Below are 17,536 nucleotides of genomic sequence, written 5' to 3' on the forward strand. Positions count from 1 at the left end.
TTCCCGCATGCATTATTATTATTATTATTATTATTATTATTATTATTATTAGGTCCATCTGTGGATCAGTGGTAGAATGTCGGCCTCCAGACTTCAATTTCGCGGGTTCAAACACGGCAGATATAACTGGACTTTTGAATGGTGGAAAAAAAGTCCATTCGATTATCTATGTCGTGATCTCGACATCTAAAAGATCACTTCACATTTGGTGTTTACCCGACAAAATTAAAACCCAGCCATAGATCACCCAAGAGAGATCCAGTTTTCTCTGCCATCTAGTAGAGCAAAACGGAACGTCAAAATTGATGCGCAAGCAGCTCGGATTGCGTCATACTGAAATGTCTGTACACGGCAGCTTCTTTCTTAATCTGTTTACCCTCCAGGGTTGGTTTTCCCCCTCGGACTCAGCGAGGGATCCCACCTCTACCGCCTCAAGGGCAGTGTCCTGGACCATAAGACACTGGCTCTGGGGATACAGGAGGACCAGTATCCCCTCCCAGGTGTCCTCACCTGCAATGCTGAACAGGGGCCTTTTGGGGGATGGGAAGATTGGAAAGGATAGACAAAGAGGAGGGAAGGAAACGGCCGTGGCCTTAAGTTAGGTACCTGGAGAAGTGGGAAATCACAGAAAACCACTTCGAGGATGGCTCATTTGACCTCCCGAGGCTGAGTGGACTCCGTTCAAGCCCGCGTACCACTTTTCTAATTTCGTGGCAGAGCCGGGAATCGAACCCGGGCCTCCGGGGGTGACAGCTAATCACACTAACCACTACACCACAGAGGCGGACCTAAATTATTTACTCACCTTAATAATATCATTAAGACAATAATGTACTTTACAGTATACAGAGTGTTCACAAACATCTGGGAAGTAACCGAGAGGTGCATTGTACACCTCATAAAAATACAAAAACGCCCTGTGGACATGCGTCCTACGCTCTATCGTTTACGAGTTACAGACATTCCAATTTTGTATGAGATATATTGGTACAGTAAAACCTGCCTTTTACCGAGCTCGATAGCTGCAGTCGCTTAAGTACGGCCAGTATCCAGTATTCGGGTGATAGTAGGTTCGAACCCCACTGTCGGCAGCCCTGAAGATGGTTTTCCGTGGTTTTCCATTTTCACACCAGGCAAATGCTGGGGCTGTAACTTAGTTAAGGCCACGGCCGCTTCCTTCCCACTCCCAGCCCTTCCCTATCCCATCATCGCCATAAGACCTATCTGTGTCGGTGCGACGTAAAGCAACTAGCAAAAAAAAAAAAAAAAACTTGCCTTTAGCGGAACCTCTATGAACCGGAAAACTGTCTGCATCGGAAAATTTTCCCCGTTCCCGTGATTTATGTGTTAATATTCATGTATGATTAGCTGTGTCTAGCGGAACCTGTCTGACGCGGAAATGGAAATATATTTTGAGACTACAACGGAAAAAATATGTAAATTTCCTTCCTAACCCTTTTCAGTACATGTGTATTCCGAATGGATCTACAATGGCCAAGATATTGATTGATACAACAAACTATTGAACACTGTAATTACGATAAAGCCAGCGCAGGAGTTTACATGACCATTGATCTAGAAGTTGAATTAGAGATAGCCTAAGAGTTCGTCACCCATCACTTTTAAGGAAAGGAACAGAAATTGATGGCGATAAAGACAAAGAAGATGAAGAAGATAGTTTATATAACGTGAAGTCCTAGCGGCATGCCCTGTGAGCCGTAAAGAAGATTCAGTCTATTTCGCTAACGAAAAAAATGACACAGAGTTGTTAGTCATTATTTGCAGCGATTTTAATCAAGAACCGTGCCACAAGGGATAGTTGTGTCCAGGGTACCATTCTGGATTACTGGAAAATGTAAATGACAGTATTGTACACTATTACTATTGGTGTTATTTGTAAAAAAACATGCAGTGTATATTAAATAAGTGTATATATACTGTACTGTGAGGAGGTTCCGAGGAAAAACATATTATGTGTGTTAGTGCTGATGAACTAGTGTATATAAGAGTGTGATTAGAGTAATTATCGTATCTACTACCACGCAAAATCATATAAATATAATGCTGGATTATCTAACGGAGGTATGCACTTATGATTTTTATGTTTTATTAACCGGGCGAGTTGGCCGTGCGTTTAGGGGCGCGCTGCTGTGAGCTTGCATCCGGGAGGTAGTGGGTTCGAACTCCACTGTCGGCAGCCCTGAAGATAGTTTTCCGTGGTTTCCTATTTTCACACTAGGCGAATGCTGGGGATGTACCTTAATGAAGACCACGGCCGCTTCGTTCCCACTCTTGGGCCTTTCCTATTCCATCGCCGCCATAAGATCTGTCTGTGTCGGTGCGACGTAAAACAAATTGTAACGACAATATTTTTTAACCATCCTAGTGTAGCTGCCTCAGTGGATCAGTGGTAGAGTGTTGGCCTCCGGATCCCAAGATAGCGGGTTCAAACCCGGCAGAGGTAGTCGGATTTCTGAAGGGCGGAAAAAAGTCCATTCGACACTTCATGTCGTACGATGTCGGTATGTAAAAGATTTCTGGTGACACATTTGGTGTTTACCCGACAAAATTCATTAAATCTCAGACATAGATGGCATAGATGCCCAGGAGAGTTTCGGTTTATTCAGTCTGCCATCTAGTGGGCCTAGAGTAAAACGGAACGTCGAAATTGACGAGCAGACAGCCAGATGGCGTCATATTGAAATGTCTGCACACGGTAGCTGAGGCCATACGATTAATATTATTTTATGTTAAACCACCGTTTTGAACCGGAATCCTGTATACAGCGGGGAAAAATATCCGGTCCCTTTAGGTTTCCGCTGAGGACAGGTTTTACTGTATTAGCTTAATCCTGCACATTCCATGTGGAGTAGCTGTCACCATTTTGATGTACCAGCAGGGACACTGCATTCTACTACAAGAAGCGCTCAAAATATACATCATGATCCTGAATGCACGCCTGAACACCCCGCTTCATTCATTGTCGGACACGTTAGAACACTCCAGGTATTGCACCTATTTGATGGCAACCATGTTCCACACGCTGGCGAAGTATTGTAATGTCCGTAACGGCATAACTGACTCCAAACTTAATCCTGAACACGAACTATCCACATTACAGCTAACAACTAAAGCAGGTGTAGATCGTAAATAATCCACAGTTGGTAATATGTTCATAGGGGCATTTTGTGTTGTTCTGGGGTTACCGTCCACCCAACGAGTAATTGTCACTTTTTTCCTACTGGTTTAATGTCGCACTAACACACTGAAGGTTTCCGGCGACGCGAGGACGGGATATGGCTAGGACTGGGAAGGAAGTGGCCGAGGCATAATTAATTAAGGTACAGCCTCAGTGTTTGCCTGATGTGAAAATGGGAAACCAAGGAAACCGATGGTTGCCGATGGTGGGATTCGAACCCAACATCTCCCGAATTTAATCTCACAGCTACGCGACCCCTTCCACGTGATTGGAAACATGTTGAATACAGCAATTGTAAAGAATGGTTCAGGAGCTTTCGTCGTTTCAGTGAAAGCCCAGAAATAATGGTTTAAATATCGCTTGGGGCGGAGGCAGCGACTAGGATGGCCTTGGAAAAATACCGCGCTGAGCTACGTCCAAACATCAGGAGGATATAAAAATAATGTCGCCTACAAGTAAATATTATAAGGCCACTTCGTCTTCTTAATCTTCTTATTCTACTTCTGCGGCTTTTCCCACGCCTATGGGGTCGAACTGTGTCGCAGATGTGGATTTGGCCCTGTTTTACGGCCGGATGCACTTCCTGACGCCAACCCTATGTGGAGGGATGTAATCACTATTGCGTGTTTCTGTGGTGGTTGGTAGTGTGGTGTACTGCGAGTGTATGAAGAGGAGAGTGCTGTAACAAACACAAACACCCAGTCCCTGGGCCAGAATAATTAATCACTTGCGATTAAAATCCCCAATCCGGCTTGGAATCGAACCCGGGTCCCTCTGAACCGAATTCCCCAACGCTGACCATTCAACCACGGAGTCGGACAAACTATTATAAGGCCTAACACCATAAATTCAAAATCACTGGCGTGTGAAGTCATGGTTGGCCGCTAGTAAATTATACAACAACAATAAGTATATCGTCGATACCTGCGAAAACCACTATGTGATAATATTTTTGGAGAAATACCAACCCACAGCACATATATTACAAAGAGCGAGAATTCTTTGGCAATATTCGCACAATATTGAACCTTAGGCAGCCTCCGTGGCTCAGACGGCAGCGCGCCGGCCTCTCACAGCAGGGTTCCGTGGTTCAAATCCCGGTCACTCCATGTGAGATTTGTGCTGGACAAAGCGGAGGCGGGACAGGTATTTCTCCCGGTCCTCCGGTTTCCCTGGCATCTTTCATTCCAGCAACACTCTCCAATATCATTTCATTTCATCTGTCATTCATTAATCATTGCCCCAGAGGAGTGCAACAGGCTTCGGCAGCCGGCACAATGCCTATCCTCGCCGCTAGATGGGGGCTTCATTCATTCCATTCCTGACCCGGTCGAATGAATGGGAACAGGCTGTGGATTTTCATTTGCAGTGAACCTTAGATGACAGAACCTTACCGGGAATAATCTAAGCTGAAATATTTCATACAACAGTTTTCCCAGGCGGAACGACGAAATGAAAACAAAATAAATACTTGAAAATCACAAATTATTATTTACAAACAATCGTGTAGAAATTCACATGTCTACAGAAAAGAAATAAAAATATCCCGTTACAGGTAAAAGCAAAGCAAATTTTCCCGTGCAGGCCTCGAAGGCCCTGGAAGGGGTGGAAGGTGCCGTAACCTCGGCACTGCGTGGGGTAGAGTGATTAGTTCTACGCTCGGCCGCCTTTGTTCTTAGGAATTAACCTGGGACTCATTTTTGGTGTAGGCTGAGTGAAACTCTCAGGACCATATGCTCCGAAAGTGGAAATATCGATTCTTAAATTTTTCGACCTCCTGACGGGGAATAGAACCCATGTCCGTCCGTGAGAATCGAGCACGCCTTTACCGCCGCAGTCAGGCAGCCCCTTCCCGTTATAGGTAACATAACATAATTAGTTGCTCAGAAGTTCGTACATGAAGTATAAAAGTTAACTTACGATGGCCTATTCCATTACAAGTAGCGAGTGTTCTAATGATCGTAGGATGAAAAGCCCAAGTTATTTCAACTAACTCGTTTGGAGATCAGAAAAGTGCTACTGGTACGCCTAGAAAACACAGCATGCCCTGAATCCAATGTAAAGTGAAGAGTTAGCTTCCTCTCTTGGCATACTTATACCTTTCTCAACGTCTTTCAACTTCTCGAGGTACTCCTACAATAGCTGAAGCGCTGTCAAGCCGTGGCAGGAGAATGGACGCTATGTTAATTGATGTCAACATGGACATGGCCGTGATCCTTAAAAATGAGACATGAGAAAAACTCCACTCCCTTCCTCTCGACTTGAATTACCGTCTAATTACTTTGATTAGTATTTATGAAACGGGAAATACATAATGAAATATAATGTGGAACTCTACACTACACTGGATTCTGTCTGTTAAGAGGCAGCATATTAAGATGTGTCTCCCAACAACGATAATTTATAATCACCCAAAACAAGCATCTTCATATATGTCATTGTTAGAGTGATATCTTAATAGTTTGTACGTCCTCCTTTTAGTAAGCAGACGCCACTTCAGTCCAAGGATATCTGTATAACGCGTCTATGAACTGGCAATGGACCCGAGGGGCTCAGAAGTGCAGGAACTTTGTCCAGAAAAGGGTTCAATTAATGTGCAAGCGAATTAACTAAGACAACCTCTCCAGTTGATACTTAAATGCCGACTAGCAGTAATGAGATTCGATCCGACTACCTTGCCTACCAGAACCCGAAGAAGAATCATCAAGCGTAGACAGACACGCCAAGTTGAGTCTGCTTGCTTTGAAGCCATAATTTGCTGTGTCGAATTGTTAGAAGTGGGATGGTAGGGGGGAAAAAGCAATTGGCCAAAAAAAGCTTTTAATTGTAAATATTAAATTATATAAAATATGTTCAACCATCTAAAGTTATCCTGCACAACCTCATAGCAGAGACTACAAAATTACTGTAAATTAACAAGACATATCGGACCTCGGAAATAGGATGGATTCTTACTGACAACCGTCCCTTTGTTTGTTTGTTTGTTTGTTTGTTTGTTTGTTTGTTTGTTTGTTATTTTTGTTGTTGTTCCAGGATCGGTGGATAACTTGTAAATATGCTCGCCTTTGGTCAAAGGGTTACTGGTTCGATTCCTGACCGGCCGAGGCGTCAGCTGCACAAGGCCTCTCCGGAGGCCATAAGGCATTATTATTATTATTATTATTATTATTATTATTATTATTATTATTATTATTATTATTATTTTGTTGTTAGTATGGATGTTGTACAATTTCCTTTAAAGTGTAAAGAATATCTTCAGTGAACGAACTAAGATTGTGATAAAATCAACGCCTAAATTTACCCTCAGAACCAGTCATAATTTAGTGAGGCCCAAAACTGAGCCACGGGACTCCAATAACGGTAATGTACGTTTTCTTCTGTGAGAGTGCAAATCTTTAGAACTGGCATCAACGTGATGAACTAACTGTCAGTTAAGTGGACTACAGATCGATGATCTTACTATGTTATGTTGTTTCGAGCAATTTTTTAATTAAAGAACACCAAGCAATTTGGCTAACCAGTTCAAGTCGTGTAGTTTGGAGCTGGCATTCGGAAGGTGGTGGGTACGAATCCTACGGTCAGCAGCCCTGAACGTAGTTTTCCATGGTCTCCTATTTTCACACAAGGGAAATACCGGGCTGTACCTTAATTCAGGTCATGGTCACTACCTTCCCAACCCTAGCCCTCTCCGATCCTTGCGTCGCTGAAAACTTTTGAAGTAATATTACGATTAAAAATAGGAAGGGATTTCCACCAATCAATACTTATTTATTGCATATATTAAGCTACAGGACCGGTTTCGACCTCATATACAAGGTCATCTTCAGCTGAACCATACATACATATTTATATAATGAAGCTTTGATTAAGATTATATTGTTAAAGGAATGCTACATGATGATGATGTACATTTAGTCACATACAAATGGGGCATGTCTTAGCGTGAACTGGCGTATATGTCATTATGTACAATATTGCAACTGTATTTCTAAAATACTATGTTGAAGGTCTTAAAATTAGTGTATAAAACATATGTTTACTTAAACTTATATATATATATATATGTACAATATAAATACAATATATAAAAGCACTTCATGCATATGAACATTCGTTCTTGCTTGTTGGTCAATACATCGACTAACTTCCGTATTTAAGTCTTATTTACAGTTGTACACTCAGCTGCTATTCTTGGAGTTTATAAAATTGCATGGGTAAAAGATTTTGTCTTCATGTGTATATGCGGGATAAAACACTTCCCAATTTTTTTAAAAAAGGTGCCAAATGTATGGATGAAATTCAACTAAAATATGTTCAGATTATAGATTACGATAATATTACGATGTTAAACCACTGGGAAAACAAATAATTAAAGTACGTCATTTAATATTTGAAATTTGGTAATTCGTATATTGGCGAATTAATTAATATTTCAGTCATTAGCCATATGACCTCAAGTTTTACGTAGAATCGAAACAAGAATATAATTTCGAAAATCTTACATACTTGGACCGGGATTTTTTTTTTTGCTAACTGCTTTACGTCGCACCGACACAGATAGATCTTACGGCGACGATGGGACAGGAAGGGCTGGGAGTGGGAAGGAAGCGGCCGTGCGTTCATTTGCCTGGTGTGAAAATGGGAAACCACGGAAAACCATCTTCAGGGCTGCCGACAGTGGGGTTCGAACCTACTATCTCCCGAATACTGGATACTGGCCGCACTTAAGCGACAGCAGCTATCGAGCTCGGTGGGATCAGGATTTGATCCACGTCTGCCATGATGAGAATCTAGCCACCATGTCAGTCAAGTACTGTGGCTGTCACTGTGATAATAAATCTTGGGCGATTCACAATGCACTATCTGATCAAAAGTATTCGGACACCTACGCGTAATTGTAATTATGTCTAGAATGCTCCTGTGATTCATTTCCGAATGATATTACAGAGTGGATGGAACTAGGCTTTATATTCATGAGATTTTCTACCAAGTGTCTAATCGTCTCTTAGGGATGGAAATCTATTCTTCCTGAAGGAGCAGTTCGTGATGTGGGGATTCAGGTCAGCAATCTGGGTTAGTCACTACCATTCCTGAGCCTTACTGTGCTCAAACAATTCTAGTATATACCTTGTTTTATGTTATGGAGCGTTGTAATGCTGATACAGGCGACAGTCATCACCCAGCTGGTCTTCAAACATATACAGTATGTTACTAGTTAAGATGTCCTCGTACCCTTCCACGTGACGAATTGGAATTACGAGTAGTTCGTGTTCTCTAATGACACCTCCTCCAAATTTCAATGTTGGCATTACAGAAGCTGAAAGATACCGTTTTTGGGGCATTCGATACATTCAAATCCTTACTTACCAAAATCACAAGTTTACAATTGTCCACTATCTAGTGACGCCGTTTGGTGTTCAAATGTTTGGTTTTTGGACAGCTGCTCTACCACGAAACCTCAGTTCACATAACTTTCAACACATATCCATGGTGCTTGCTGGACGATATTAGCACTGTGGAACCCACGGATGATAATTTCACTCGATGTCTGGTGATTTTATCGAACCAACTTCTTCAGCACTTGACGATATTTGTTTGTTTTTAAGCGTCGTTTGTCGGACCGAGGTTTCGCTATGAGTGTTCCTTCGTGTTTTATGTCAACAGTGGTTGACCAGAAGGGATAGAATGTCCCTGAAATATGTATTATTGATCTGACAACCAATAACTAGCTCGCGTACGGAGTCATTGAGCCAGTGGCGGCTATTCGCCATCAGACTCGGAGGGCTCAAGGCTGGGTAACAAAAGACAGCGTTGAAACTAAATGCATGGACTGGTATTTCTTCAAGAGAACGCCAATGTGCGTCTTAAATTCTGTAGAATATTGTAATCACCTACCATGTGCCATTCCTACCCCATTTGGACCGGCCGCCACTACACTGAGCTTCTCTGATCTACCATTCATGCAAGTATTTCTTGTTTTTGAACAAAACATTACATGGTTTTTAGTGATTTCTAGGCTTCAGAGATGAAACCGGATACTCTTCATCATGTAGTGTTCGTTCTATGAACGTATCTGTTTACCTTGTGTCGCGTACGTGGACATGATCCTGTTTTACTGCCGGATGCTCATCTTGACACTATTTCTTCGCGGAATGATACATCGTCGTTGCGCCAGCGAAAACCGCTATGAGAACAATTTTCCGCTTAGAACATTGACTGGGAAGGATCTGTCATCCAAGGTTCAATATTGTACGACGATACTCAAAAAATTCTCGTTCTTAATTAGATATGTGCTGCGGGTGAGTATTTCTCCAATACATTGCACTAACATAGCTCTTTTTGCAGGCGCAACGACGATATTCTACTCATCCTCATGTACTAAAGGCAATGCCTTGTCGCTTTAGCCAAATCTGACGATCTTCTGTTAGCCTTTTCATGTTGCTATATGAACCACATGCTCGGCACAGACGGAGTTCTTTATATATGATATCCTTGGTCGTCCCTGGGTCTCTTTCCCAGTACTTTACCTTCAATGATGGTTTGGAGAAGAGGGTCATGTCTCAGTACGTGTCCAAGGAACTTTCCTTTCTCTTCTTTATCGTATTTAATAAACATCGATCCTCTTTTACGTTCTTTAAATCAAAGTCATTTGATTTCTTTATCCATCCAACTAGTCTTTGTAATTCTTCTCCAAAACCACATTTCAGCAGCCTCAAGTTTTTGTTTCTTCCTGTTTCCCTAATGCCCAGGTTTCGTACACTTACAGTAGCACACTCCAAACAAAGGTGTTGAGAAATGATTTCCTGGTCTCCACGCTGAGATGGTTGTTTAGCAATAAATTTTTCTTATTTTGGAATGTTTGTTTCGCTACCACTATTATGTTCTTGATTTCTGAAAGGGATCTGTTATCAGAGGCAATTTCACTACAAAAATAGGAGAATTCTGTAACTTGTTCTATCTGTGTGTTATTTAATTTTAAGTGTTTTCTGCCTGTAGGCTTCTTTTTGTCTACTATAATGAATTTTGTTTTCTTTATGTTTATTTTTAGTTTAAATTTTTCCAAGGATTTGTTGAATCTTACTCATATCCTTTTTCAGAATTAGCTAAGATAGAAATATCATCTGCAAGGAGGATACTATGCACCATAATAACATTAAACTGCACCCCTTTAATATGGTCTTTACCGAGCTCGATAGCTGCAGTCGCTTAAGTGCGGCCAGTATCCAGTAATCGGGAGATAGTGGGTTCGAGCCCCACTGTCGGCAGCCATGAAGATGGTTTTCCGTGGTTTCCCATTTTCACACCAAGCAAATGCCGGGTCTGTACCTTAATTAAGGCCACGGCCGCTTCCTTCCACTTCCTAGGCCTTTCCTATCCCATCGTCGCCATAAGACCTATCTGTGTCGGTGCGACGTAAAGCAAGTAGCAGTGAGTGAATATGGTCTTTCATTTCTCTAACTGGATTTTCTATAAACAGGTTAAAGATATATGGTGACAGTGGGCAGCCTTCTACTATTGCGTCCTTATTATGTATATGAAGAGGTGCGCATTTTATTTCTCCCAAAAAAGTAACATGCTCCAAGAAAAGATTCCAATATGCTATAAATATTTATACATTTCTGAAAATGAAAACCTACAACCTGTTTTCCAGTCTTTGGCCGGGTCAGGGATGTAATGAATGAACAATATAGGCTATTATTACAATGGGGTCGCCGCTCCCAAGGTGATATTAATGGGTGATAAATGCTATGAAATGATAATGGAGAGTGTTGCTGGAATGAAAGATGACAGGGAAAACCCCAGTACCCGGAGAAAAACCTGCTCCGCCTCCGCTTTGTCCAGCACAAATCTCACATGGAGTGACCGGGATTTGAACCTCGGTATCCAGCGGTGAGAGGCCGACGCGCTGCCGTCTGAGCCACATTTATACATTTCTATGAGACAATATCTATATTGTTAAGATAGTGGAAAGCCACTGTACCTTCCGTACATAGTAGTGTTAAAATACCGGAATTATTTAAATTATCTGTGAATTAGTAAGTGACTATGTAATAATTATTATTTTAAGCCGTAGGCGGCTAAAATACCGGAACCTTCTTAACCTACAACTGCTAAGCTGGTCATTCATCCGTGGAGCTACACACGATCTTGTCAATTCCTTCTCCTAAATATTCTTTGTTATCCGATCTACCAATCTGTTTCTCATTATTCTTTTTCAGCGCAAGATACTTTGTTTTTTAAGCTCTTCCATTCTCTCGACTAAGGTAACTGAGTACTAACGTTACCCGTAGACAAGTTAGCTTACTTGACCACCGTAGAAGGACTGAAATAATAATTTAGTCATTTCGTATGGCTGCTGCTGGCGAAATGGAAGTCATTTTAATTGACGTGTCCCGGATGATTTTCACACTAACCTCAATGTTATTTATTCATTAAATCGACGCATAATTAACACGTCTCTCCGGCCAGAAGATTTGTATCGGAGAAGGTGAGAGGGTTGGAGCCGTGGCCTATACTAGGAACTGTCCCGGCATCCACCTCAGTGCAAGAGAATGGAAAACCACGGAAAATCATTTTCAGGACAGGCGACGGTGAGGACCAGACCCTCTCCGTGTCCCGCCGGATACAGAGGCGTAGAGCCACGGTAGAACAGTGATCATCCCTCCTCTGTTCGGTTAACTGGTCGGGGTGCAGAGCTGTCGGACCACGAACAAGCCGTAGCCACTTGTGGGTCGAGACCCACTCTGCATCTGCCGATGTATGTGTATTCTACCAGGATGGCAGTGTGTTAAGTGAAACTGCACTAAGGTGAAGGGCAGTGAGCTCGCACTTGCGATCTAGGGTATTCTGAAAGAAAGAAGTGATTTCTCGGGCGAAGCTATCTTTACATCGGTCTGCTTTCAGTACATGAGTGAACGCTGGGTGAACTCAGGATATCTTATTCATAAGTTAGAAGTAGCAGACAGAATGGTTGCCGGTACAAAGAGGTGGGAACAATGGCAGGGGATCCTTCAAATGAGGAGATGAAAACTAATTTAGGAATTAGGGCCTAACTCAATGGATGAAGCTGTAAGCATAAACTGGCTTCGATGGTGGAGTCATGTGATGCGAATGGAGAAGGATAGGTTAGCTTAGAGAATAATGGACTCGGCCAAGGAATGTAAGAGATGTGGAGGGAGAGCAAGGCGAGGATGCTTAGACTCAGTTTTTAATTATGGAACTAAACAAAGCCACGGAGCTAGTTGCATATAGAGGATTGTTGTTCACAGAGACTTACAGACTGAACGCCGAAAAGCATAGGGCTCTATAATGAAGTTTTCCGTTTCCTTTTTTTTTTACAATTTGCCTTACGTCGCACCGACATGCATAGGTCTTATGGCGACGACGGAACAGGAAAGGACTAGAAGTGATACCGAAGCGACCATGGCCTTAATTAAGCTACAGCTCCAGCACTTGCCTGGTGAGAAATTGGGAAACCACGAAAAACCATCTTCAGAGCTGCTGACAGCGGGCCTCGAACCCACTTTCTCCCGAATGCAAGTTGACAGGTACGTGACCCAAACCGCGCGGCCACTGGTTCGGTCAGATTCCTTGTATGTATGTATGTATGTATGTATGTATGTATGTATGTATGTATGTATGTATGTATGTATGTATGTATTTAATAGAGGGATTGCTTGGTGGGGAATATGTAGTATCATAAAGTGATAAGGCTTTCAGCTGTCCCATGGAAAGTTAGGAACTGGGATAAGTGAGCTAGGCTCGGACTCCCCTTGTTAGTGTAGTGACAAGAATGATTGAAACCTATGTAAAACACGATTCCTCTTTCTGATGATTGTGTACAGGAAGGGTCAATGAAACATATATGGATAGGGAGGAATGCCAACCGTCACGTGACTCTATTGGCCTCGAACAATTAAATGGCTTATAATACGACCTACCTCCACGTAGAGATCGTTCAGCAGCAATTGACTGGGGAAATATAATCCTCTGGAACAGAGAACGTAAATCTGCAAATCAATTAATAAAACAAATAAGACGATTGAGCAAATGACAAGAAGCACGTATTTGCTTTGTTTATTGCCCTTTAAGAGCAGTGGACGAACACGTTTTATTTCTTATGCAGTCTTGAGGGAACGAAAAAGAATATGTCCAACATGCTCCCTCCTCAGAGAAGGGCTTCTTGAATTTTTAACCAGAGACATGGTCTCTCCCGGATGATGCTGGCTTATCTATACTCAGAGTTTTGTTTACACATTAACGCGGTACGGGTCATGTAGCTGTAAGTTTGTATGCGAGAGATGGCAAGTTTGAATCCCACCATAGGCACCCCTGAAGATGGTGTGCCATGATTTCCCATTTACATATCAGGCAAATACGGGGGCTGTAACTTATTTAACGCCATGGTCACTTCCTTCCCACTCCTAGCCCTTTCTTATCCCACCTTTCTTTACCGACCTCGATAGCTGCAGTCGCTTAAGTGCGGCCAGTATCCAGTATTCAGGAGATAGTGGGTTCGAACCCCACTGTCGGCAGCCCTGAAGATGTTTTTCCGTGGTTTCCCATTTTCACACCAGGCAAATGCTGGGGCTGTACCTTAATTAAGGCCACGGACAATTCCTTCCCACTGTCAGCCCTTTCCTATCCCATCGTCGCCATAAGACCTATCTGTGTCGATGCGACGTAAAGCAACTTGCAAAAGAAGAAAAAACTTTCTTTGTAGGTGCAACGTAAAGCAGATTGAAAAAGAAAGAATAAATATGAATAATAATGATGATGATAAGATTCAAAGTAATAACGTCCTGCTACGGGAATATGCAAGGCGTGAACCTTTTTTTAAGAACAGTGAGACGTAGAAAATTCTCGTATCAGTTACTGAAGGGGTAAAATATGATACTGTAAATCAGGGTCGAGTGGATGGTCGCCTTGAGGTTAGACAACTTGAGGCAATAGACTGGAGTTCGATCAGCAGAAAGGACTTTAGAACAGCTATAAACAAAATTTGTAGTCGACATAAAGGAAGATCTGATATGGTACATATAAGAAGAAGGCGAATATTTTTACATTAGCATGAAGACCATGAAAACCCGAATAAGAGTTGACAGTAAAGACTTCCACTATCCGTAACCTGGCCACTATGTGGGATAGGGTGGTCAGGTTTATTAGCAGCCACCACTCCAGGAATTCACCTGGTACTCATTTATTTTGCTGTTGACTGAGTTAATCTCAGAGACATGAAGCTTCCAGAAACTGCGTTTCTAAATGTCTCCACTTCCTAACAGTGACACAAACCCATGTTACTGTACAAGGAGAACCGAGAAACGCCCTTACTACCTCAATTAGCTCCCAATAATAACAATAATAATAATAATAATAATAATAATAATAATAATAATAATAATAATAATAATAATAATAATAATATTTCTTTCTTTCTTAATCCGTTTACCCTCCAGGGTTCGTTTTTCCCTCGGACTGAGCAAGGAATCCCACCTCTACCGCCTCACGGACAGTGTCCTGGAGCGTGAGATTATGGGTCGGGTGATACAACAGGGGAGAAGGACCAATACCTCGCCAGGTGGCCCCGCCTGCTATGCTGAACAGGGACCTTGTTAGGGGATGGGAAGACTGGAAGGGATAGACAAGGAACAGGGAAGAAAGCGGCCGTGGCCTTAAGTTAGGTACCATCCTTGCATTTGCCTGGAGGAGAAATGGGAAACTACGGAAAACCACTTCAAAGATGGCAGAGGTGGGAATCGAACACCCCTCTACTAAGTTGACCTTCCGAGGCTGAGTGGAGCCCGTTCCAGCCCTCGAACCAATTTTCAAATTTCGTGGCGGGGCCGGGAATCGAACCTGGCCTTCGCGGGTGGCAGCTAATCACACTAACTACTATACAAAAGAGGCGGGCAATAATAATAATAATAATAATAATAATAATAATAATTTAATATTCTTTCAATTTCCCCAAATGTGAAGAACCGGGCGAGATGGCCGTGCCGTTATGAGCGCGCAGCTGTGAGCTTGCATCCAGGAGATAGTGGGTTCGAACCCCACTGTCGGCAGCCCTGAAAAGGGTTTTCCGTGGTATCCCATTTTCACTCCAGGCACATGCTGGGGCCGTACCTTAATTAAGGCCATGGCCACTTCCTTCCCACTCCTAGCCCTCTCCTATCCCATTGTCGCCATAAGACATATCTGTGTCGGTGCGACGTAAAATAAATGGTAAAATTGTAGAAATGCCAGAATGCCGGAATTTTACTCCGGACACATTTTTTAACGTATCACTAAATCTCTCGCATTTAAATGTCACCCGAATGCAGCAGGAATTGCTCCTATTATGAAGTCGGTCATGTTAGGCACTTAACAATATAGTCCACGACCACTTTGTTCCCAGACCTTGTAACTGCTTACACCACTTTAAATAGCAGAGCTGATAAGATAGGCTTAGCACCCACTGTCTTAAGCAATAACAACTAAGAGGTGAATAAAATACAACACAAATACCGAGCGAATTGGCTCCGCATTCGGATCACGTAGCTGTGAACTTATATTTGGGAGACGGTAAGTTCGATCCCCATGGTCGGCAGCACTGAAGATGGCTTCACGAGTTTCCCCATTCTCCCACCAAACGAATTCTGGAGCTGTACCCTGATTAACGTCCACGGTCACTTCCTTCCCAGTCCTAGCCCTGTCCTATCCCATCGCCGTCAAAGGATCTGTCTGAGTCGGTGCGATGTAAAAAAAAATACCCATGGCACTACAGCCCTTGAAGGGCCTTGGCCTACCAAGCGGCCGCTGCTCAGCCCGAAGGCCTGCAGATTACGATGTGTCGTGTGGTCAACACGACGAATCCTCTCGGCTGTTATTCCTGGCTTTCTAGACCGGGACCGCTATCTCATCGTCAGATAGCTCCTCAACTCTAATCACGTAGGCTGAGTGGACCTAGCACCAGCCCTCAGGTCCAGGTAAAAATCCCTGACCTGGGTGGGAATCGAAACTGGGGCCTCCAGGTAAGAGGCAAGCACGCTACCCCTACACTACGGGGCCGGCGGTGCGACATAAAACCAACGCAAATATATACATGCACATACACGATGGTTGAGGCAAAAGTCATGGTAACCATTTCCCCCTCATATTTGTACTACGCTACCATATAAGGGTCCTGCATCCTGGAATGCTTGACCCTCTTAGTACATGGACCCAGCACGATATAGCGGTGCTTTGGACAGTTACCACGCACAGCGCGATGGGAGTGCAGCAGTGAGCCAGGCTCCATGAGAATGAATGTGAAGAGTCAAGGACTGGAACAACCGCCATACTCACCGGACATGTCTCCGTGCGATGTTGACCGTATTTCGAAAGTGGGAGAAGGTTTGGGACACGAGAGGACATTGCCAACGCTGTGAAACATGGGATTGTGACATTCACACATGGCATCCGACGTCTCCCGCATCACTGGCAACGTGTTGTGGGCAATCTAGCCGACTACTTTGAAGGTTTACTGTAAGGGTTACTGTGTTCTCTGAGAATAAACGTTACGTAGCATCATAAGGATTTAGTGGCTGACACCTGGTAAACCTTCTCGACATTATTCAAACATTCTACTGCGCCTTATGCTCCTCATTCTCATCTGCATATATCCATTTTTCTGGTAGATCTCGCATTCGTGCAACCAATACTCATGCCACAGCCCTTATATATTCAAACCAAATTTGTATACTGTCTGCACGGAACAACTGTCTTATTTGTTTGATTGCACGTTACGGAAGTCGTAAGTAGAACTACCTGACCAATCACCATCGCACTGTGCGTGGTACCTGTCCAAAGCACCGCTATATCGTGCTGTGTCCATGTATTATCAGTGTCAAGCATTCCAGGATGTATGCCCATCATATGGCAGCACAGTGCAAATATGAGGGGCGAAAATGGTTACCATGACTTTTGCCTCAACCCTCGTGTATGTGCGTGTATATATTTGCGTTGGTTTTACGTCGCACCGTCTCAGACAGACCTTTTGACGGCGCTTTTGTTCATACCCTTCCTGATGACAATTCTTTCAGGACAGATGTACTCACTGTTTCTGCGCTGATTGGTAGTGTAAAAACTCGTGTCCTCATCCCGAGGTGGTGCAGCTCTTTTCAGGCACACCCCCATTGGAGGTGAGCTGCATGTGCCATTTCAACCACATACCAGCCCTCCTGCCATTCTTAAATTTCTGGCAGTACCGGGAATCGAACCCGGGCCCCCGAGGACGGCAGCTAATGACACTACCCGTTACGCTACGGAGGCGGACGATTGGTAGTGTGATGTGTCGTGTGTATATGGGGATGTCTG

This window comes from Anabrus simplex, chromosome 2 (assembly GCF_040414725.1).
Source record: "Anabrus simplex isolate iqAnaSimp1 chromosome 2, ASM4041472v1, whole genome shotgun sequence".
Taxonomy (NCBI): Eukaryota; Metazoa; Arthropoda; class Insecta; order Orthoptera; family Tettigoniidae; genus Anabrus; species Anabrus simplex.